Source organism: Anas acuta, chromosome 3 (genome assembly GCF_963932015.1).
Source record: "Anas acuta chromosome 3, bAnaAcu1.1, whole genome shotgun sequence".
NCBI classification, from domain to species: domain Eukaryota; kingdom Metazoa; phylum Chordata; class Aves; order Anseriformes; family Anatidae; genus Anas; species Anas acuta.
Genome location: NC_088981.1, coordinates 74,389,972 through 74,415,749, shown reverse-complemented (window position 1 = coordinate 74,415,749; position 25,778 = coordinate 74,389,972). Strand labels below are relative to the sequence as shown.

At 33.6% G+C, this 25,778-nt stretch overlaps 1 protein-coding gene across 5 annotated transcripts in view; it reads left to right on the top strand.

Annotated features, from left to right (window-relative positions):
• GRIK2 (glutamate ionotropic receptor kainate type subunit 2) overlaps positions 1-25,778 on the top strand; it is a 400,442-nt gene that overhangs the window by 342,637 nt on the left and 32,027 nt on the right. The window lies entirely within an intron of this gene.

Genomic DNA, 25,778 nt, shown 5'->3' with positions numbered 1-25,778 from the left:
ACAGGTTTGCAGGTCTCTTTTCAGGTGCAAAAAAGCAGAGACATTTCATAGTGAAGTTAAAGTTGCGAGGCTAACTGTCAGGTAAGGTCTAGAAGAATTATGGAGGGTCAGACAGATTGTGCCTCCAGTGAGGGCTTGGCAAGGGGAATAGGATCATTCCTGACATGGAAGTGAGCTGGACAGCTTGGCAGCTAAGGTCAAGTTTTGTACATTGCTCACCTGCTGCCTTCATTCTGGAAACAGTGCACAGAATTTCTCCCAGTCTATTCTGCAGCCAGCACTGACTGCGGCCTGGTAAAGGGCTCCAGGAATGCTGTCTTGTCTCATCCCTGCTGTCAGCTTGCTCCAACTGTTCACACACCCTGTCAAGCTAATTTCATGATGGTAGAGGTCAAACTTGTCTTCTCCCCTCTATCTTGTTGGATTATTTTGGTTCTGATATTAGGTTATGCACAACTGCACTGTTAAGTTACATATTCAGTAAAAGCCACATGGAGTAAAAGAGCAACACTCATTGCACAAAAGTACAAATTGTGTGTGAAAATTAGGGTGAAAAACACCACCATAAAGTATGTTTAACTGTATCTTTACCTTTTAGCCTGCACTCCCAGCCTGCTAAGTAATAAGACTTGAATATGTAAGCTTTTTATTTAAGACTTGAATATGTAAGCTTTGTATTAAATACTTCATGACTACTATTCTGTCATCTGTGAATATGACTGTGAAAAAAAATATATCTGTATAGAGATAGATCTTTTTAAAATGTCTGGTAACTTATACATATGCAGCTGGTGGTCTTTGAGCTTATCTCATGGTAAGATGATATAAAAGGTTTAGGCTTCCTTGGCTTCAGTACTAACTTCCCGCCTTCTGAGATGTGATGGAAGGGAATAATGAATTAATGTGATACAGTAGATAACACCCATTATTACATGCTTCCCAGTGTATCTCTTTACTAACAGGATGTGAAGAGAGTTGCTAAGGAGAAGAAAGGTTTTATTCTGGAAGGGAAAGACCAATAACTGTGAGTTAACATGTATATAATGGCTCCTCTATCTGCAGTCAGCTATTTGTTTTTGCCACCTGGGTGAACTCTGCTAATGATGTGAAAACTGTATTGGACATTACAGTAGCTTATATTGTTTTTTCTTCTGTTAGCCCTGTCATACTTCTAGGCCCAAATCCAAGGATGGAGTCCAAAATTCTTGAGTTCAACCTTCTGTTTATCAAGTGATTATATCATAAGTTCATGCTCCTTAATACCTCTTTTTATTTCAGTTTCTGAAAGAAATGAGACAGTATTTACATATTTCAGTGGATGATGTTAGGAATGGTTCATATTTATTTAGTACTTTGAACATTTTTAATTATTTTTATTCTCTGCTTGAAGACCCCTCTCAGCAAGGAATATGAGGTAGGGAGAGAAGGCTGAAGGATGCAAGGACACCTTTATTGGAGAATTCTAAGTCAGGAATTTTCTCCAGTTCTTACAGCCATTCTGAAATATAAATACCCATCTACCTATCACACATAGAAGGTTGGCTAATATTTTATAGAAATCCCAGGAACAAAATATGTCATCTCTGTCCCCAGCTACTCTCTGTGAACTGAGGAGAGTTTCCAGATTTTCCTCCATTCCAGGAACTGTGATTGGTCATTTAATTTCATGGTTTACAATCAGATTAATTAAATTAAAAGATGAAGTGAAATCATAGCAGCATTATTGACAGCAAGGAGCATAAAAATAAAAGTGTGTCATGCTTACTTCCTGTTGTCAAGAGAGCAACTCACTGTACCTTTATTTTCTGAATCACTTCAGTAGAGATCACATGAAGTCAAATTACAAGGAGAGGAAAAAAAAAAAAAAAAAAAGAAAAACATGAATGAACTTACTGAAAAAAAATCAAACTACTATAAGATTAGGTTAAGTAGTTAAACTGAAATATTCCAATGGTAGAAATCCATCGCTACAAGTCCTAGAAATATTGTCGTAAAGAGATTGCAATGATGTTATAACAGCATGTCTTCTACACATTCTCACCTATGTATCCACAAAATTTTGGTATTCCTCAGTACAAAGTCTTTCAGAACAGGCTAACCTATAGGATTAATTAAAAGAAAATAAAAATAGTACAGGATAATATGAATAGTACAGAAATTAAAAATAGTACAGGATAATATGAAAGAGAAAAAAAAAGTGTTAGCTTGCCTACCAAAATTACTCTAATTCTAACACAGATGTAAAATGTATTTTAAGGTGGATCATAAGAGCATTTCTGGCTGCTGAACTCATGGAATTTCCCTGGCTCTCAGGTTGATAGTGTATGCTATTTGTCTCCAGTCATTTTTTTTCCCCCATTTCACTGGAAAAATAAAAACATAAAAAATATTTGATTTTCTTTAGGCGCTTTTTAAATTTATTTAGTAAGTATAATAATATATATAAATATATATTATTTAGTAAGATCATTGACCTTAAAAATCTATCAAATAATGCAGGTGTTTAGAGGAAGGGGAGTCTTCAGTGAGGAGTGTGATTAAACATCTGTTTCAGTACCCATTTTCATTTGCTATGAGAAGGACTTTGAACATAGCAAACAAAAATAATCCATTTTTTTATATTTTGGAACACTTTTTAAATTTTTTTAATGCAATTTATATACACAAGGTCAGATTGAAGAGTTGTAGAGACCTGTTAGACTGTCATTCATCAAGTGTCAGGTAACTATCTTCATAGTATCATTTAATTTTGATTGGCAGCTGTTAGGTGCTCACCTCCATCTCATTTTTTCCCTTAGAAAATTGCTCACTTTCAGCTTATTATCTTTACACTATCTTATACCATTAAGGCAGTCTGGCAGTGTCTGACAGAAAGAAACTGGAAATTGGGTAGCCCACAGAGCATGTCTTCATTCTGAAGCTTTTTTGCTCTCTTTCTGCTCCTACCACTGGAGCTGATATTTTCAGTGTGTAAAGAAGTCTTGATTGGTAAGCCTTCTGTTAGCAGTGTTTGATCTATCATTAGCTAATTGATTGATTAGATAAAATTTTTCTCTCTCTTAATTTGTTGTGAATAGTTGTTTTGCTTTTAATCTACTCCCAAAGAGCAATGTTTTCCCATTGTTGTGGCATCCATCTAATTTGGCTATGATATGTTATCTGTAGTTAGCCATGTATTTCAGACAGATCACAATGTTTTGCTTTTGTTTGTTTGTTTGTTTGTTTTCCTTCCGGCTTTTTGACAGCTGATTATATTTAGCATTGCAGGTGTATTTATTTAAAAAGGAGCTAGTATCAAAATGAAGATTAAGACTGTTTACTTCAGTTTTCAAAGTTCAGAACAAAAAAATGCAGATGTAAGTCTTCAATAGTTTGAAGTTCTTTTATATATGTTTGATTTAAAAATTAAAAGGGTGTTACTTTATAGATTGTAGGTATGGCATCTTTAGCAGGTTGCAATGATAGAAATAAATATTTATCAGAGATTCCCCCATAGGTTTTCTGAGATCTTAGCCATGCAATGACAGAAAACATGCAGTGACAAAAACCTTTGCTTGAATAAACTTCTAAAATTCATTTCTATTCACAGCATTAAGTTCTTAATAAAAGGGATGAAAGCTGAAAGCTGATGAAATTGGTGTATTTCATTTTTATTTCCTTTTTAAATCTTAAAGACTGAATAAGAGGGGAGAGGGAGAGAGACAAGAATTAAAAACCAAAGCAAAGTACTCTTATGCACTCAGTTTATTTCCCCTTTGACATTTTCTAATATTTTTAATTGAACTGCTGGGATCCAATTTTCCTTGGGATGTTACATTTTGCTAAAATGGGGATGCGTAGCAGCAGCAGCATAGAATTAGGCTCTCTGGGCTCACACAGGAATGGACAGAAACGTGGTAGAAAGCTGTGTACTGTTACTTATCAAAATTAAGGACTTTGAAGAAGATCATGTAAGAATTAAACTATTTCTGTTCTTCCTAGTAAGTATCAGAGTAAAAATGGTAAGACGTTTTAGTAATAGGCATCCTATGCCAGCTTCAAAGACCTGTCCCTTTCAAACAGTAAGACAACTATTTATTATAATAGTCAAGAATATGTGTTTATTTTCTATGATAGAACTAGTCTAAATGCAGCCTAAATTCTTACTGCCATTTTGTTTTTCCCACTGCATGTTAACTCTTGCAGGACTTTTCATTTAGCATAAAACAATATGCTAAACATTGTTTTAAATTTTATTAAATATAGGCTACCTTGGTTCCAGTAGACATCCATCCATTAATATTGAGAGAAATACATCCTGCCTGTATTTGTCTATTTACATGTGTCTAATATTCTCTCATGAACACATTAGGAAGGGTTATACATATTAGTGCAATATCTGCCTATGAAAGCACCTAGGTATCTGTGTGTATTAGATCCTTAAACACAAAGAAATCTGCTCCCCTGCACTTTCTGCAAACTATTTCCTCCATGCTCAAGCCATCTTGAGCTGACAAAATATGTTGTCTACTAATCTTTATTGTTTGTGAACATAAAAAAGAGGCATAAAAAATGAATTCTCATGGAAGCATATTGCTAAATAATAATGGAGTTACTTATTTGCTTTTGCCTTTTGGGTTTCTTTTGTGTTGTCTTTATTTCTACATGTAAGGAAATTACACTTCAGCATTCAGGTTTACCCTGAAAGTTTAAAATGCATCTTAACAATAATAACAAAATTAAAAAAAAAAAAAAATCCAACATGAATACAAAAGTGAAACTAAAATTTTATTACTTAAAAAGTAATAAACCTGCCTAATCTTCAATAAAACTTGGGTTACTTAAAGGTGACCCTGGCATTAAATGTGTTTTAGCTTTTTGAGCTAAGAAAAATCTCTTGGCTTATTTGAATAACTCTGTTACACTTAAATATACAATCTTAATTTTTGTCTGTGAAGAGGAAATAAAGACAAACTTCCAGGAGAGTTTTCAAAGTAATACTGCACCATTTCTTCTGATTCAGATTTCATTTCTCCATAGATCCTTGCTCTTATTATCTAAAAGCCTTTTTGCAGACTATTGCAGGACCCTAGCAGGAGTTAAATCAGTCAAATGTGATGTCTTTTTAAAGAAAAAAAATGTTTTTTTTTATGGAGCAAAGGTCATCCTGTTGTTTGCAACCAATATCCTGGGATGCTGGAACAAATATATTTGGGCTAAGCTGGCTAACAAGCCTTTGAGGGTAGTTTTTCTTGAGGATGTGCATGTGTGTAAATGCACACACATCCAAGTTACTTATAAAATCATATAATTTTGCTTCAGGCAAACATTTTGCAGACAAATTAATTCATTTTCTGTCAGTATTTTTAAGGCCATTGCAAATACTGTAATTTTATACCAAAGTGTCTTGGTAAACGAGGGACCTTTAAGTACACAGGATCTTTGCACAGTCTTGAAGTCTATTCTTGGTTGCATTAGAACCTTGCGTCTGGAACTGATATTACTGAATATGACGGCTACAGCTAAAAAATAGGGATATTAGTAAAATTAATTGTAAATAAATAATTGAAAAATATGTTCACACTTAATATTAAGTCTTTTCCTATTTCAGAATGATTCAAGTCTCTTGAATTGACTTGTGGTATCTTATAGAATAAAATTCATGTGTTCCTTCACCTATGGAGACACTACTAATGTATATGATCCATTGTAACATGCAAGTACCACATTTATTTATCTATAACATGACACATTACCTCATAATGGAGTTTCTTAGAGTCTCTTCTGCACCAGGTAGATACTGGCTGGAGTTCCAGTATCCTTCACGAGATTTGCCTGTTTGAGCTACTAGTAGATTATAAGCGAAGTTTCAAAGTCACACCTTATATTTTGTTGTGAAGAGGAACTGAATACTGATTGAATGTGCTGTACAGGTTTTGTTCTGTTCATTCAGAATTCTCTCCAGGCTCTGGTTATGTATGCCCATACTGTACCTCGCAGCTAGTATCAGATGTTAATCCACATGCTGTAGAATATAAACTACATGCATATGAGAGAGTTGAAAATGAGAATGCATATTTATCTGCATTCAACCTGTGGAAGATAGGATCTGATGTATTTTGCATCTTCAGAGCTTGGCCTGTTTGTTCAAGACTAAAGAATAAGTCATTCATTATTGAAGGTGTCTGCCCTTCTATACAACTCAGGCTAGCAGTCTCCAAACAGGGTTACAAACCTTCATTTTTAATTTGAACTTTTAAAAATTGAACCTCATTTTAAATTGATTTATTTTATTTTATTTTATTTTATTTTATTATTTATTAATTTATTTTTATGTTTATTGATGGAAAGGTCTGTTAGAACTAGGTAGCGAAACCTTAAAATCATCAGGATTTTCAGCAATTCAGAGGGTGATTGCAAATAATTTGCCCTAGTCCTCATCTCTTATTACTCAGCATGCATGAAGTCATCCTCAACATTGAACTATCATTTTCAGTCATTACTAGTGACCTGACCATCGTGCAGTAATCTTGAAAGAGGGTCCCATACCACTCAGTTCTCTAGTAACTGAAAATTGATCCTTTTGTAATTGACTTGTGGGAATGAAGCACATGTAAATGGAGAATAGGACTCATAAAAACTGAATCATCACATTGCCTTCCAGCAAGGTCTGGATAATGTGCCTTAGCACAATTGACAAATCCTAACTGATCACAGATATGTAAATAACATATTAGCTTATCTTCTGTAGGGTCTGACTTTTACATCGATGACATAATGCAGGCTGTGATTTTATGCATATTACACTACAGGAAGATAAAAATATGGGAAAGGGAGAAGGAACTATAGTTAGAACCCCTACACCATCACCTTCTATCCATAGTGCTACTGTCTCTGATATCTTAGTCTTAAAAAACACTATAGCAGCATCAAGGATGGACTTTGTTATTCACAATTGTCATTCTCCATTAGGGAAATGTAGAAAAAACACTATTCTCTCTCCCCAATTAGAAAATATGTTTAACATACCAGTGTTGAATAATTTTTGTGTCTGCTTTCCTTGGTTGAACATCCTGAATTTGGATACAATAGTACGTATGTGTCCAAATCCATTTTAGGATTTATCTTAGCTGTTCTGGTCACAGTCCATTTTTTCTCTCCATAATGTTGGACTTAATATATTACTTTATTGTCCAACAAACATTAAGGCTGTGAGTAGTTCTGCTGAATTCTACTGTATATATTCTCAGTGGACTAGCACATAATATTTTGTAATTCCATTTCAATCTGTGGAAATATATGCATGTTCTGACAGCACGGTTTGTAAAAAAAAAATGTTGCATCGTGTTTTTCTAAATTCTTCTTGTGCTGAAATGAACAGTCCAGAAACATTAGGATGGAGTTTTAGGAAAACTGGTTATAGAGCCATAGAAGGTGCTAGCATTAGAATTAAATATACACGACACTCATGCTGACAGGTATAGTCCCAAGAATGAACCCTTCATAGAATCGTCGTAGAATCATAGAATATCCTGAGTTGGAAGGGATCCTCGTACCACAAGGATCACCAAGTCCAACTCCTGTCTCCAAACAGGTTTACACAAAAATTCAGACCATATGACTGAGAGTGTAGTCCAAACACTGTTTAAACTCTGAAAGGCTTGATGCCATGACTACGTCCCTGGGGAGATTGTTGCAGTGTGCGACAACCCTCTCAGTGAAGAATCTCTTCCTGATGTCTAGCCTAAACCTCCCCTGACTCAGCTTGACACCATTCCCTTATGTCCTTTTGCTGGTCACTAAAGAGAATAGATTGGCACTTGCCCCTTGTGAGGAAGCTGTAGACCACGATGAGGTCTCCCCTCAGCATCCTCTTTTCCAGGCTGAACAGGCCACTCCTCAGCCACTCCTCATCTGTCTTCCCCTTTAGGCCCTTCACCATCTTAGTAGCCCTTCTCTGGACACTATCCAGTAGTTTCACATCCTTTTTGTATTGTGCTGCCCAAAATTGCACACTGTGCTCAAGGTGAGGACATAACTGCAGATCAGAGCAGGGCAATCATTTTCCTTGAACAACTAGCAATGTTTTGCTTGATGCACCCCAGGGTATAGTTGGCCCTCTGGGCTGTCAGGACACACTGCTGGCTCATATTCAGCTTGCTATAAACCAAAACCCACTCTGCAGGGCTGCTCTCCAGCATCCCGTCCCCCAGTCTGTATGTATAGCCAGGGTTGCCCCTTCTCAGGTGCAGGACCCGGCACTTGCTTTTATTAAATTTCATACAATTGGTAATTGTATGAAATACAATTGGTCCAGCTCTCCAATCTGTCCTGATCTTTCTGCAAGGCCTTTCCACCCTCAACAGAGTCCACAACTCCTCCCAGATAAGTGTCATCAACAAATTTACTCAAAACACCTTCTAGTCCTACATCCAAATCTTTTATGAAAGCACTGAAAAGAACTGGCCCTAAAATGGAGCCCTGGAAGACCTCACTGGTGACTGGCCACCAGCTTCATGTAACCCCATGTAACCCTTCACTAGTTTGTTTTACTTTCAGAGATTAGAAATATTTTATTGTTGGTTTTGTAACTGGAGAAGTATATATAAGGTGTATATCTAAGGAAGATGAGCTAATTTTAGGAAGAAAAATAATTTGCCACCTTAAAAAGTCCTGAATGATTTCACAGAACCACATACAAATATCTAACAAATAGCTTTCTTTTTCTGTATTTATTTATATATACATATGTATTTTCACATTAAAAACAAACAAACAAACAAACAACATCTGGCATATTATTTAGTGGTTCTTATAACTACCTATTTCCCGATCTTTATGAAAAGGGATTGCTAGTAAAAGCAGTAAATGAACAGTTAAGATCAACCAAAACATTTAGTTTGAGAATGATATCTATGTATTCATATATGAATATTATAAATGCATAATATATATTATGGTTCTTAAACATGTAAAGTGTCAGAAAAGAATTAAAACAATGCAGGTCTTAAGCGAGACAGATCTGTTTATAAATACAGGTGTTTCTAAAATAGTCTGAGATGCATACCTTAATTACTCAGAATGATCTGCTATCCCTTTAAAATAAATGACTCAAAATGACACTATTCTGTAGCAAATTATAGTAATTTTAGTTAGAAGGAGAGGAGAGGAGAGGAGAGGAGAGGAGAGGAGAGGAGAGGAGAGGAGAGGAGAGGAGAGGAGAGGAGAGGAGAGGAGAGGAGAGGAGAGGAGAGGAGAGGAGAGGAGAGGAGAGGAGAGGAGAGGAGAGGAGAGGAGAGGAGAGGAGAGGAGAGGAGAGGAGAGGAGAGGAGAGGAGAGGAGAGGAGAGGAGAGGAGAGGAGAGGAGAGGAGAGGAGAGGAGAGGAGAGGAGAGGAGAGGAGAGGAGAGGAGAGGAGAGGAGAGGAGGGAAACCTTAGTTTTGAAACGTACAATGTCAGTACTATTTATGTACTGGTGATTTGAAAGAGGAATTGTTGCATGAATGTGTTTGATAACAATTGCTATGCTAAATATTCAAACATTTTTCTGTATTAAAGCCTACAGTAGTATCCAATCACCTTGTAATTTAAATCCTTTATGTATTAATTATGAATAAGTTTTTAAAAGTCTGAAATTTTTGCAGAAATATTTTTTCTCAATTTACTGATATTTAACCAAGACAAAATTTAAACAACCTTTTTTCAACAAATAATGGATGCATTCATAAAAAAGTAGGTTTTTATGTGGACCTATGCATTTCTTATCTTTTACTCATATGCATAAAAAGAAAGTGAAAGCATTTGTATTTCTGATTGCCAAAGATGTGTAATTTTTTCAAAGACATTCTTCTATGAATGTTTTTCATTAAGCATGATTTCTCATGTTATTTTGTTCAAGTGTCATCTCATTTATTTATTTATTTATTTATTTTGCATCGATTTTTTTTTTTGTCTCAGAGTTGGAAACCTGTTTGTAACCATATTTATAGATTCCAGGCTCAGAGCCAGTTACCTTGGAAACTATTTAAGGTGCATCTTCTTGACTATTTGTTCTATCAAATCAGTGAGCTGCCTTCTTTCCCCTTTCATCTATTGCTCCACAAAGTTTGGTACTAGCAAACAGACATGCCCAGCTTATTTTTTATTATAACTTCTTTTCTTAGCTACTCAAGGTAACACTATGCAGGTGTCTGCTCATTTTCAGGTAAACGTTAAATTTCTACAATGTATATTTTTAGTTAAGAAAAAAAAAAGAATAATAATACTATACAGGATACCTAGGCACTCTGTTCTGCTAAGAGCTATTGTTGCAAGCAGTGATGTTGCATAGAAGTAATGCATGCAATAAGAAATTTTCTTTCTTCAGTGAGAACAATCATTACTGTTTCACTTTCTCAGGCAGTTCCCTTTGCTATGTTATGGAAACCATCAAAATGAGTCTGGTGAAGAAAATGATTTAGTTGATAACAATAATTATTTTGAGAATTACAGTCTTAAAATAGTATAAATAAAGTATAAAGTATAAATAAAGTCATTTGACATTTCTCAAGAATCAGAATTTCTCAAGAATCGGAATTCTAGTATTATGTTTAGGTAATTGTAGGTTCTTATCCTTATCTGGTCTTGTACGAAATAGCTCTTTTGAAATTCTTAGTATCTCAAGATTGGTGTTTTGGTTCTATCTTCTTGTCTCTCTGTTTTTCTGTCATATTCAATCTGTCTACAAAAATAGTGGTATTTGTCAGGCAATTGGAAAATATGTTTATGAATACATGTTTTTATTAGAGGCAAACTCAAATTGAATGTGCATGTGAGAGCTTCACCTGTGTATCCTGATTTTCTATAAACAAATTAATTTTGTAACATTATCTGAATATTTATACATCATTTATAAACATTAACACATGTACTTAAAATTCATCAAGAATATAAGAAATATATATTATGTATATATATATACATATAAAGCCCTGTGATCTGTTGTACCTTTCTGAATTTGAAAATCCTAAAAAATTTCAAGTTCATGATAGCAAAATATGATGTGAATCCATCTCTGCTTAGTGTAACAGTCTTAAAGTTCTGTACCTGATTGAAACCAGGTACTCATATTTTTTTTTTATAATTCATGGAGAGGGAGAGAAACATTAAAAGAGACCAAAGATGAGGAGATGAATTGTATGTAACTCCTGTCTCTCTCTTTTGACAATTAAAGGAATGTCAATTTAGGGTTTAGTTCAGATACCTGACTTCTTAATACCTAAAATGAGGTGAGAAAAAAAATAAGTCTTTGTTCTGAAACCCAAGAATAAAAAAAGAAAGGAGGCTTTGAGGAGGCTTTGGCAATAACAGACTTATAACAAATAACAAACAAATGTAATAAGACAATGTCAATTTGTCAAAAGTTTTTTCATGGAAAAATTTTTGTCAGCCAAACTTTTGTAAGGAGTAGTCATATCCAAAGATGACGTTATTATTATTAGTATTGTTGTTATTATTAAATTTAAAAAGCACTGCTTTATTAAGAAGCAATATCAAAAACCTCTTTACATGAATGGCCACAGGTAGCTTTAAAATGAGGTTGATGTTAGGAAGGTATAAAGACAGGAAAAATGATGATTTTCATTTTGTGGCAATTTATTTTGTGAAAATAAGTGATGTTTTGGAGAAAAAAAAAAAAAAAAAAGGCTTTGTCCTGAATCATTAAAAAGGATTTTAGGGGCTATATGATAACAGCAAATTGATTAGTGACTTTTCTGCCTTAAGGGATATTTTAGACATTTTACACTTACCTCATCCTGGATATTTTTACTGTCATGGATAGACTATTTGGGAGAAAATCCAAAACAAACAAAATACAGCATTCAGATGAAGTAGAAAATTTCACAGATGTATCTTCATAAAACTCTTTTTTTTTTTTTTTTAACTTCAGTTAAAATTTTAACTTAAAACATTTTTTTAAAACTTTAACTTTTTTTTTTTAGTCTAATTTTGAAATTATCTGTTTTCTAAAAATTTCTAAAAACAATATTTCTAGAACATTCTACACTCCATAACAAACAAACAAAAATTAACAATAAAAGAAGGACATTTATATAGAATGTATTTTTTATGGTTCTTTTTTCTGAATAGAAAATTTGACCAAGTTGATTTTTCTCTATGAAAATTTTATAATTCAAATAATTTTCAGAAAATATATATATATATTTTTATAAAGCGTTATCCAATCTGAAGGCTTCAATTCAGTCATCATGTTCATTTTGAGGCATGAGTTCTAAGTGTACTTCAGAGAAAACATAATAGATTATTTTTAAGGAAAAATGCCTTTCTTCAAATCTAGACCTATCTAGGCTGATATATAATACTATTTCAGTATAGCTTATTTTCTTCTTGTGTCATAATTGTATGATACATCTACATGATACGTGTCTTGTATCATAATTGTCTTGTATGGTGCTTAGCTCTTTCTTCTTCTAAGCACTTAATAGTGCTTAGAAGAGAGTATCAATGTGTAAAGAATCTTCACAAACTTTTATTTCTATAAACACTATTTATTTTTTTTTAATGAATTTTATGAATTTTAAGCCTTCTATCAGTACTGCCTGACTCTACTGTATGTTTCTGGTGATATCTTTTCAGTCATGAGTGAGTGATACCTGTTTTATCAAACCACTATAATATTTTAGCCACTCTGCACTGTACTGTCAAGAATTGAAGACTTCTGGTTTTATGAATATGATTTGGTAATACTAATAATTTCCTTTCAAGTGCTTTAATGAGTTACTGAAGCGTTTAGAAGAAAAGAGAAATACAGTTGATGCCATTCAATCAATCACACTTTTAAGCATTCTTTAGAAAGACTAAAACAAATTTTGTCTGTGTGAGTATCAAATGGTCCATAATATTTATATTTGATAATTAATATTTATGCTTGAGTTCACCAAAAAAATATTTCTCACTGAAGGTTATTTGTGATCAATTTTTGCACTGAATTCCAAACTAGCCAGTTCAGGCTGGAGTTCTAGTAAGGATTTCTGATATAAATGTTTAGTTTTGGTATTCTGCATTTGCAAAAATACTGTTGTTGTCAACATACAGTTCTTCCCAAATACAGAGTACTTACGGATGTTTCCTTTTTGAAATATCAATACCTATACCAATTAAATACAATATATCTATACAATTAGTGTATATGTATAATATGTACAATATATTGTATAATATATACAATATATCTCTCTATATATACATAGATATAGATATAGATATACAGGTATCTATATCTATATCTATACAATTATTAGTATACAATTAACCTTTTTTTTTAACATGATAATTTTTAAGGGAAAAAAAAAATCCTGCAAAAGTCTAAAATTTTAATTTTCTCTCAGAAAATGATAGTCACAAGACTTCAGAAACAAACATGAACTATTTTTTGTCAGGCACAGGTGTTAAGACTTGACTATAGCTTTAATATCAATTTATGGTTTATTATTATGGTTTATTATTAGAATCAAGCTAACTAAAAATTAACTATGGCTTGTGGAATAATTATGCAAAAATACAAACATTTTTAATGATAAATTCAGTGAGCTAGTTTATTTTACATCCATTAATTAATGTGATTTGTTATCTTTCTTGTATCTTTGTCAGTACTACATATTTGTGTCAATACATAATAAAACCAAGGAAGTAAACTAGCTTATTACCTGTCTAGGACAACAAGTAAGAAACATCTTAATCATGGTCTCCAAGGAGGTCAGAAGGTTGATCCCAAAGACAAGTAAATGAACTGATATGAGCTCATATCAATTCATTTTCCATCATTTGAGTTTTCGAGTAAATGGATTGCAACGCAATCCAGAAGAGGTATCACACTGCAGCTGTGGTATTTGGTATTACTTAGATAAAGCCTGTTTAAAGGGGGAGAAAATAAGATTTCCATAAGCCTCTTTTCAACTTCCAGTCTGAAGCAAATTCATACATATAAAAAGACTCAAGGAGGAAAAAAAAAAAAAAAAAAAAAGGCAGAAAAATAATGAAGTAGTCAAAGCAAATTCTTAACACATTTAGGCATTAATCATATATGTGAGTGAGGGTCAAAACAGTTGAGGTGAATAAAGAATATTTTGGTGCAGACAAATAGAAAACAACAACAAACACAACTAAGCTAATGATCAATAGCAGATTGAATTTTTTAAAGCAAGACATAAAAAGTCACAAAATCAGATTCATATTGCTAAAGCACAGTAGGCAAGTTTTAATGAATTCTCAGTAAAGCTTTTTAAGACCAGCACTCAGGACTCGAATATTGAGATAAGTAACGGTAAAGTAATTTTTTTTTTTCCCCAATCAATAGGAAGAGAGCTAGGGAAAAAATCCAGAGGAAGATAAAACAATTATGAAAACTTGGTATTGAACAAAGAAATTGAACTTCCTAAATTTGAATTTACTAGCTTTTCTACTAGAAAGAAAAAAAAAAATCAGTGATTGACTTTTACTCATATGTGTCAAGGGCAGCACGGATACTTTTGACATCTCAAAATGTTAGCAATATAACATCTGCAAACATAGAGAATGTGGAAATAAAATAAGAAGAGAGAGAATCTTAAACCTAGCAAGCAAAGAATCATTATACATAGTAAGAAAAACAGTGCAGCAATATATTCTACTTCTTGGAAAAAAAAATAATTATGTGTACACATATATATTTTCTTTAAGAGGTAAGCAAAGTATATAAACAAGATGTCTCTTCAGTGTAGCAGAAATCCAATATGTCTCTGCCATGGGGGTCAGTATTGGGTTCCATATTGTTTAACTTCATTTATGACCTGGACAGAGAGCACCTTAAGCAAGTCTTCAGGTGAAGACAAAACTGGGAAGAATGGTTGATAAATCAGATGGTTCTGAGGAGCCTTGGCAAACTTGGAGACATGGACAGGCCTTACGAAAGTCAGCACAAGAAAATGTCAAATCCTTTGTGAGGGCATAACCCCATGTACTAGTGTACATTGAAAGACTAGTCAACTTGGCTGCGTTAGGCAGAGCTTTTCCAGTAGGTCAGCGGAGGTGATCCTTGCCCTCAGCAGCTGTCAGACACATCTGGAGCGCTCCATCTGGTTCTGGGCTCCCCAGTGCAAGAGACAGGGACATAGTGGAAGAAGTGTAATGAAGGACAACAAAGATGATTAAGGGACTGTAGCATTATATGAAAGTCTGAGAGAGCTGGGACTGTTTATCCTGGAAGAGAGAAAACTTGAGGGTGGAGATGTTGATAGATATTTATAACTATCTGATGGGACGGATAAATAATATGCAGACAGACTCCTCTCAGCAGTATCCATTGAAATAATAGGTAATGAAAATTAATAGAAATACAAGAAATTTAATTTTAACATTAAAAAAAAAAAAAAAGTTTTTACTGGGAGGGTCAGGCACTAGAACAGGTTGCCCAGATGGACTGCAGAATACTCAAGCCTTGGAAAATATCCTGGGCAACCTACTCTGGTAGAGCTTCCATGGAGCAGAGTTTTGGACTAGGTGATCACCAGAGGTCCATCCCAAACTCAACAATTTTGTGATTTCTGTTGCAGTCTGGAACAACAGTATATTTGCCATCCTCTTACAGAACAGGAACTACCCTCCACAGTTTAATTTTTGTTACATGTTATACATCCATTTGAATTAATACCTTTTAAATTGATCTTGCTTGAAGAAGTCTACAGAAGAGCATTCAGGAAGGGGGCAGTGTTTTCATTAATATGTTATGTGCTGTTTCTCTGTTCCCTTACCAGATTCAATGTCAGCAACATTCCTCCTAGAATGGAAGATGAACCCTTACAAATTTTAAGCCCTTTTTAACTCAAGCTAGACACTTGTTTTAAGGATCAGGTTTATAGCTTGTTCAAGTCTTATCTAAGCCTAATACTGAAGGAAATACAAGCCCTTTGAAGATAATATTTAATACCAGACAAAAAGAGAAGAATCATGCTTCCTAAGTTTTCAACCCTATAGTAGGAGAAAATTTACAAAGTTACTTTATTTCTTTATTTCTTTTACTCAGACATCCGGAGGGGGTTCTTCACAGAGAGGGTGGTTGCACACTGGAACAGGCTCCCCAGGGAAGTGGTCACTGCACCGAGCCTGACTGAATTTAAGAAGAGATTGGACTGTGCACTTAGTCACATGGTCTGAACTTTTGGGTAGACCTGTGCGGTGTCAAGAGTTGGACTTGATGATCCTTAAGGGTCCCTTCCAACTCAGGATATTCTATTCTATGAAGTTAAATGCTAATTGTAATGTAAAGAAAATACTATAGTTATGTGTCTGTGGCTTCCATATATATATATAACAAATAACATTTTTTTTTTTATTTGCCAGTTCATTAGATAAAATCATTTTGGAGTTCTCTCTGGATTTAAAGGCCAAAAGCCATCAGGGATATGATAATACCTGGTCCATTCTAGTAGGATAAAGTTATCTATAGACTATTAATCTCTAGATGTCACATTGCATGATCTTACACAGGACTTTTTTTAATGCCAGCTCAGGAATTCTCCGTCAAAAAATCCTGTATTGTAAAATAAAAATCTTCCATGGTAAGTTTTGATTTTTATTATTGTCTCAATTTTTCTGCCAAGGAAAAGCAACATGAAATTTTGCTCTCTCCTATTTTTTCCCTTGTTCTGTCGTTTTTGTTCCTAACATATTATTTTTAATAGCTTTTTTTGGAAACTTGATTTGACAGTTTCTTTTTCTAATTTTCATCACAATTTAGTGTGTCTGCAATTCCTAAAATACCAAGATTTTCTATAGGACAGAAATTAGTTTATTTTTATTTTTATTTTTTAATCTCAGGTATTTAATAGGCTTGGAAGTTTCAACTCTGGGGGAAAGTAAGGGATGTACATAGCACATATACCTTTCTCTTTCTTTTCACTAATTTGTAAAATATTTGTTTAAACAATAAGTAACAGAACAGTATACTACCTGTTGTGGAAGTTTTCCTTTTAGGAATTTGAATTTGAAATCTGAATTCACTGTGTTTAGTTTATAACTAAAGTTTCATAACTGTTGAGAGGGGTATGTGCCTGCCATATTTTCTCATGTAGTAAAAAAATGATGTAATGACTGACAGAAGGTTACATCAGTCTAATTTCTTATTTCCTTGTTTTGGTTGATATGGGTCTGATATCTGTCATTGAAAATGACATTTACTAAGAGTAATTTGAACTTACATTTCTGTGAGATGTGCACACAGAAAGAGATAAAAACAGGAAGAAATAGGAGGTCATAGTATTTTTCACCATGATCTTTCTAAGAATTCTGTGCAACAGGAACAAAACATTCATAATTTTCATGTTGCAATGCTCAGACTATACCAGATGAGTGCAGCCCTAGTAGACCAACTCACCATTGTCACAGAAATCAGTATCTGTTACTACAGCCAATGTAAATTGTGCTCACATTAATGTTACTTTTGCAAGTAAAAGTTTAATCTAACCTGTTCTTAGAGAAGGTATAGTAGCTAAGGTTCTACTGAAACTACAAGCTGAAACATTTGTAGGTAGATTTTGAACAGTAAAAGTTTTTTCAATATAGGATGGTGGAAATATAGTGCATGTTTTTTGTTGTTGTTGTTGTTGTTGTTGTTTGTTTTTCATTGTTTTTGTGTTTACTTAGCTTCTGCAAAAACATTTCAAATGTTGGAATTCCAGATTCAGTAGTTTCAGAAGACCACACACAATAATGCTACTCATAATGTTTTTTTGTTTGTTTGTTTGTTTGTTTTCTTAATTTTCTGCACAGTTCAGTTTCCTATTAAGACATATCTCTGTAATCAGCAATAATAAAATAAGTATTTTAACACAAAATTAGATTGAGAAATCTTTGTGTGAAAAAGTGTCTTTGGCTGGGTTTTGGTGTATAATATAATGTAATATATGCTAATTTCAGTGCTTGAAGTCACTGAATGATCAAACTGAAAAACTAGCGATGAACTTTCCGTTCCCTTTTCTTTTCTTGATAAGTTCCAATTACTTAATTCCCACTACTTTTGAGAGTGTCCCTCTGACAAATGTGGAATTCACCAGTTAATAATACTGGAAAGTGAATTCTCCATTTTTTCTGGTGTGCATTTGTTTTTTCTGGCTGTTCCAAATCATAAATGAAACAAAGCCTGTGCAGAACTTTCTTTAGTCTTCACAAGTTAAACTGTGTTCTGTTCTCTATTATACTGCATCACTGACTATATTTATACTGCATACTCTTTCCTATTACAGATGTCCAAATTGCAGTATGCAAATAAAAATATAAATTGTATCTTACTCTAGCTTTCTTAATGTTATACAAATTTGTAAGTACTGCAACTTTCCCCATCAACTTCTGAAAAGTTGTTTTGGGACTCTATGTACCAGTGCTGAAAAATTACTCTAAGCTAAATCTTAAAAGTCTACAATTGCACATACTTTCCATATTGGTCGACAGTCTAACACACACAAATTCATCTGTGCAAAGCTGATGTGGTTTTTAGTAATCAATTTGTTTGAAAAGTTGCTCCATCTTTTACTGCGTTTTGCCATCCCAGACTTTTAAAATTTCTTTTTATTTTAACCTCTCCATTGTTCGATGAAAGCAGCATCTTAAGTGTTTTATTGCTTATCTTCTCAAGTATGTTGTTCAGGAGACTACAGATGTTTCAAGATAAAACTGCCAGAATTATTCTAAGACCTGACAGATTTGCTAACAAACAAACCATTTTTCTGATCAGTATCGTACCACTCCTCTCTACCTTTGATATGAACCACATATGGCATCCATCCTATTTGCCTGAATTAACTCCAATTTTCTACTGACTAAGGTCAGACAATTGCAGAGAAAAACTCAGACAAAAAAGCTGTTCTTAGCCAGCACATATGGTCTAGTATTGTTGGTAATTAACTTACTATAATAAAAAAGTATAACTTATTATTTACTTACTTGTAAATAATAATACTTCTAATTACTTGGTAATTTACTTACTATAATAAAAAAGTACAGAATGCTAAATCCAAATCACATTGCAGAATACCTCAGTGGTGGATGCTATTGTAGAGCTGGAAAATAGTTTATGTGAGATACTTTATAAAGCAATCCTTGAAATAATTAAATTATTGTTTTAGATTTTTTTTATTTAGGTACTACTAGACTGATTTCAGTTAAGTTTAGGAAATCTATGAAGATTATTTAATTAATTCCTAACTGGTTTGTGCATGAAATTAGCAAGTAATAGTTAGTAGTCTTTCTATCAGTTCTCCTGATTCAAAGAAATTTTGTATGGTATGAGTTTGGTTTCTACTACTACCTGATGAGTTTCTTTCAAATCACAACACCCACAGAGTTTTTTTTTCTTTTTTTTTTTTTTTTTTTTTTTTAAGAGTAATGCTTTCATTAATGTCCAGTGTATAAGTATTCATTTTGCTTTGAGCATCACACAAACATCTTCCATGACAGTTTAGATGCTGTGATAATACAATCATTAAATTCACATCATTGTAATAAATTCTCACCTTGTTAGAGGTAAATATTTAAAGATGTATTTATGAAATTCATGCTTAGCTCCAGCTTTCAGAAGATATATGCATAATGACACACCGCTTAGGAGAAGGAGATTGCTTCCTGTTACAGCATAAAACAAGTGTAGAGTTTTGTACTGCAGTTTGTATCAGAAAACAGGCAGAGTGAGCAAAAGAGGATTTAAAGAGTATCTTTATAGACCATACAGAATATAAATTCCATTTTTAAAATAGGTTATATTTGTTTAATGTCTTATTCCTACTTATAAAAGGAAGAAACCTACAGAAGTATGAGAAATATCACACTTGTAATCTCCACAGTGTTTTTACACAGAGAACCATTATGATGTTAGCTATAATTCAGTAGAGGAATATAAATCATTCTGATCTAAAAAGCAAGGAAGTTTTCTGATATCTATTAGTGATTTTGGAGCTATAAAATCTTTACTTATTTCCAGGTCAAAGATGATAGTGAAAACTTATTTCAATAACATTCATTATTTTATTTGTTTATTTATTTATTTTAACCCATAAATTACTTTAAATATTTAACATTTGTTCAAAATATTTTCTTTTTAAAACAAAAAGCACAATCAGTGCTGTAAAATGTCTTTCTCTGAGCTCTGCATTTTTCATTCCTTGTAGCTCCATTCTTGGCAGAAGCACCTTTCCTACCTTTTTTCATTTGTGCTATATGGACCATGAAAACTACTGTTATAAAGAAGAGAACACTATATGCATTGGTTTTATTGTTTTTATGCTGACACAACAAAATCTAAATCGGCTTGTTCACTTAGGGGTTTTCAGGCCTCAGCAGTTCTGAAAAAATAAGGAAAATACCAAAAGGAGAAAAGGAAAAAGAAAAGGAAGAGGAAGAGGAAAAGGAATACCCTGAGGTCAATGAGACTGATCTGATTTAAAACAAAAAAAAAAAAATCACTTTTCTTTGATCACTAAAAACTATCTAGTCTCATAGTTCTAGGAGACATTGAACAAATACAGGATTACAAAGGTAATTTTTAGTAATAGTGATAATGTGTACTGGAAATCAGATGATACTCAGAAGCTCAGATGTATTAACAAAGTCTGTCGAGTGGTAAAGGACGGTTAAGCTGATTTAGGTTTGGTCTGTTTTCCAGTGCAGGTTGAAGAATGTATATTTTCTGTATGCTTAAGATGTTAGAGATTAACACAGTGCTCTGTAAAAAATATTCCTTAGCTTATAGGAATGATTCAGACCCGTGCACTGCACATACATGAATTCAGAGTTTGGAATGTCTATGGAATTATATTATGGAGGCACCAGGTGCAGACATGCAATTAACACCAAATTGCATTTTACACATAATGTGATCAGCAGTGTCAAATTTGGTAAATATACTGCTTCTGCTGCCTCAAAAATCAACATTTACTTTTGGACTGTAGAATTAACTAAGGCTCATCTGAAACAAGAAATTATTTTAGTCATTACAACTAATTTACATAGATTGTTTAAAACAATGTGTGGAAACAGGAAATGTACTGTGAAAAGCTATAAAATTAATAAGATATAATAGCTTCCATTATGATTCACGTAGCTGATTGTGATATTTACTATTATTTTAATGTATTACTGTGTAGCTCAGAAGTCCCAGTAAAAGACCAGGATCCCATTGTTGCCTGCTTCAGAAACACTGAACAGTTTGGAGAAACCAAATAATTCAGTCATATTAAGAACTGGGATAGGTGGATTAGCATAGCCAGGTATAAATTACAAAAACCAAGAAGAACAACAAAGCAAAACAATACAAAACAAAGGAACAAAAACATCTTTGGTCACTGATAGATACTGGAACAGTAGAAGTCAGCGTTTACAAATTTAAATTTAGTTTCAATTCAGGGAAATGATCAGGCCATTTGTGTTTATTTACAATTTGTATAAACTTGTGCAAGTGCTTTTTTTTTTTTTTTTTTGACAGCTTTATGTTTTGAATTTCCGTGTATTTTTAATGCTTGAACATTCCTAAAACATTCCTTTCCTAAGGCTGTTGGTTTGTTTTCTGAGCCTTAAGCTTGTCGTACTATGATTTGAAATGTATTCAATTAATTAACTTTGTTTATCTATTAACTGTACTAATCCTCTGTGGCCTACAATATTGGAGATGTATCCCAAATGTCTTAGAACAGCTGTGAGCCATAAGAAGAAATGTTTACTTTACCTAAATTTGACAGCTAGCCTTCTTACTTGCAGAGAGATTTTTTGGGATACATTAGTGCTTTTGCTGTTATTAACAACACCAGAAATATATTTTTGTATGTATATTTCATAGCTATGTGGATTTAAGGCATATGTCAAAACAAAACGTCAAATGAACAAAAATGAATAAGGAATGAATGAAGTAAATGTATTACACAGACAGTTCACTCTTGATTTCTGTACTGGTGTTCAGGTTTGCCAAGGGGTTATGTATGAAACAATTGGGATGAGCGTACTTGAGTTTCAAAGAACTGAAGTGTGAAAAAGAAGATAGATTTTCCTTGTTAACAGTAGTCTTGTCTTTGGTTTGAAGTATAAACTTCATAAATTCACAATGTTTTTTATTTGTTTCAAACAGGAAATAATGTATGTGTTTGTTTTATTGAGAAAAAGAAAAATCTCATTGCTTAACATCATAATTTGCAAACTCTGGAAATATTTATTACTATATGTAACTTTACATGTATACTGGCGAATCACAGAAATCAATGGAAATTCAAAATTGGAGGGGACCTCTAGAGATCCTTTCCTCTTATTAGAAGAGATCTGCTTTTCTAATTGAATGCAGAACCTTGGATTAGTTTATCCAAGGCTTTGTCAAACTGTCTTAAATATTTCCAGTGAGCAGATTCCACTGCTTCTCAGGCTACCTATTCCAATGCATAGAACATATATATATATTTATATTCACACAGAATTTTCCTTCCTTTTCCTTCTTTTTTTACTTTTCCTGCCTCTTGTTCCATTGCCTCTTATTCTGTCAGCATGCATCCTAATCAAGTGTACCTTCAAATTATCTCTAACTTTCTCTTTGGGTAATGAAAGAATGTAATAGAATTCTGTGTAAGCCTTCCTTTCTCTGGGTTGAAATCTGAAATCTGGTTGAAGATTTTCCAAATCTTACTTTGTAAGTTAAGATCTCCAACCCTTTGATCACCTCTGATCATTTGGAGGACTAAAATGGAACACCTCATTCCTGGTATAACCTGCCAAGTGCCAAGACACACTCCTGCCAGTCAGTTTCCAAACCTGTATTCCCTGATGCCTGGGATTACTCTGTCCCAGGACAGGCTTTATATTTATCTTTGTTAAGTCTCAAACAATTCTCATTAGCCCAACTCTTTAGCCTCTTGAGGTCTCTTTGAATGGTAGCTCATTCCAGTGTACCTATTTGTCCTACCACAATCTTGGTGAGGACACTTTCAATACCATTTTCCAAACAGCATATCAAGATATTGAACAGTATCAGATCCAGTTCAGACCTGTGAGGCACTCCACTCATGCCCAGATGCCAGTTTGGCCGCAGGCACCGCATATCAAGCTCAACTCCTTAAACCAGTCCTTCACCTGTAGGAGCTCCATCTGTTCAGTACCAGCATGTCCTCAAAGATATTGTGGGAAACTGTGTCAGGAACCTTGTTAAAGACCCATGTTGATGGGTCTTTATGAATGTACTTTTTGTGACATTCTCATTGTCACAAAAATGAAAGTCATGATCTTGATGAAGTAATTCAAATGAAGTGACATTTCACCCTGTGCTTTACAGAAGGTAAGAATAAACATGTATAACTGTCTTTAGCCTTAAAAAAATACATGAATCACATAACTTTAAGAAAAGTGATTTGAGACCACTAACAATGGAAAATCAGAAAAATAAAAACCACGGTTGTTAAAGGCACTGCCAAAAATGGAAAATAGTGTGGTAGAACTAGCAGTCTGTTATTTTTGTTGTTGTTGGTAGTTTTCTTTCTTGCCATAATGATTGTCATGGTTTAATTCATATGTATTGGATAGTGCTCTCATAAAATACATAAGAACTGGTCTTCTGATTTATTTATTTATTCCTTGGAATGTAATCTTAATTAGCTTTAATTAATCTTTCTTTTAAGCGTCTTTTGACTTAAAATATTGCATGGGTGCAAGGAAACCTAAGGCATTGTCCATGACAACCAAATAATTTTAGAAGCTAAGAAAGAAGTTGAATGCTATCATTAAAATAAAAATCTCCATTAGTGTATCAATAACACATACTGCATAATCCTTTGTAGGAATTTGTCAGAATTTGCCTGGCATATTTTACTGTGCAATTATCCAGTCTTGTCTTGTATCATGAGGTCTGCTTCCCTGTCCTTTAATCCTTGTTTATTTTGGCATTCATCCAACATCCTGATATTTTTCTAACTTTGTGCTCCAGAGTCTGACTATTCAGATCTTTGTCTTTCCTAGCCAGTACTTTAGGACAGAAAATTAACATATTACCAACAACGATTCCTCTTGTTTCTAGCTTCAAACATATACATAGCATCAGACTAACTTAAAGCTTTTGCCATACTTCCTTTTGTGATCCTTGACGTGCACAGTTATCTTCCAATAATCTTTAATGTATGAATGCTGAGTATGTCACTGACAGTATCCTCTGAATGTCACTGTGAGAACATCTATTTTATGCACAAGCTACATGAATTCCTTGATTTGTTTAAACTTTTCATGTCCAAATTCCATGTTAGTTCTCTCTCTCTCTTTTTTTTTTTTTTTCCTTCCAGTGAAATTCAAATGTTTCAAGGCAGCTTTCTTACGGTTCTGCATTGTCTTCAGCATTACTGAGGGAACACAAGCATGATAAATCATGTCATCACAGGTTATCTTATGCAGACATCATTTCCAGTTGATTTCGAGTTAGGTTGGATTTCCAGTGAGATGAAACAATATGGTGAACTAACCCAGATATATAATACACTTCCGTGATAGAGTATATAATTTGATTAACTGGATTTATTTGCACACAATGAAAGAAGATGGAAACGTAAGGTAAATTGCAGCATCTGCTTCCATCACTATGAATGACACAGTCATAACCACCAGAACCATTATGTACATATCAGTGTCATTCTCTTTATTTCAATGTCAGATGGGCTCAAGATGCTTTTGATTGTTCTGGCTTCTTGAGTTTAGTCAGCTGAGTCTGATGAGTAGTTTGCCAAAAAGAGAGGAAAACCATTTGTATTTATATTTTCATGAATCAAAATTCTAGTTTTGTTTTCTCATATAAGCATTCTCTCTTGTGCATAAAACAAATCTCATAACTTTTATTACATTTTTTTTGGTAAGAATTTTTGACCACAACATAAGATCTAGTGGTCACAAATACATGGGCTCTTTTCCTTAGCATCATTTCTGTTCTGCCCTTTAGCTTTTAGGGATGGAAGAAATCAGTGCAAAGATATTGTAGCATTTTGCTTACATAACAAAACAGAGATTACTTTGCACTTTCTATCACCCTCGATAGCTTCACAGTGGAGATTCATGTGCACTTTTTTTAGTCTTTGTGTTATCTAGAGTCTCAGTATATCATGTTAATACTTTTTTTTTTTTTTTTTTAATATTGCAGTAGCTATGCTATACTATGCAGAAGTTTTCTCTTATTTTGTTTGTGACTTTTGTTCCTTCTTTTTCAGTAGAAGCTGAGGCATCATCCTAGCTGATTAAATCAGTCATCATAATATGAGCACATTCTGTCCTTTAGAGGGTATTGTCTTTTTTCACTTGCTGTAATGCTTCAGTAGAGAGCAATCTTTCCCCTTGCTAACATGTTTTTATCCTGGCAATCTTTTTTTTTTTTTTTTTTTTTTTGCACCGGGGTAAAGATTGTATGGCAAAAGAATTAAATGATAATATGGGCTCTTGGCAAAATTTTACAAATATTGGAAAACATTCATTTTCCATCTTTTCTGCATTACATAGTGATTTAGATTCCTGCAGGGCTGATGTGTATTGCTTGAAGTATTTTATGCTGCAGTACAGTATTAAGTGCTTCAAAGAATTATTTGTCAAAACAAACCCAGTGAAGAGTGACCATGCCTGTTTGGTCTTCTTAATTCTGTGCATTCACAGTATATTTTGAAGTAAGGTGATCTCCTCTTTTGTTGTTACTAAAATCTTTTGCAATCAGTTGCTTATCTTGTTCTGTACAGAGTCATTGAGTTAATGTAGAGTCCTAGAAATCTTCAGTTTTG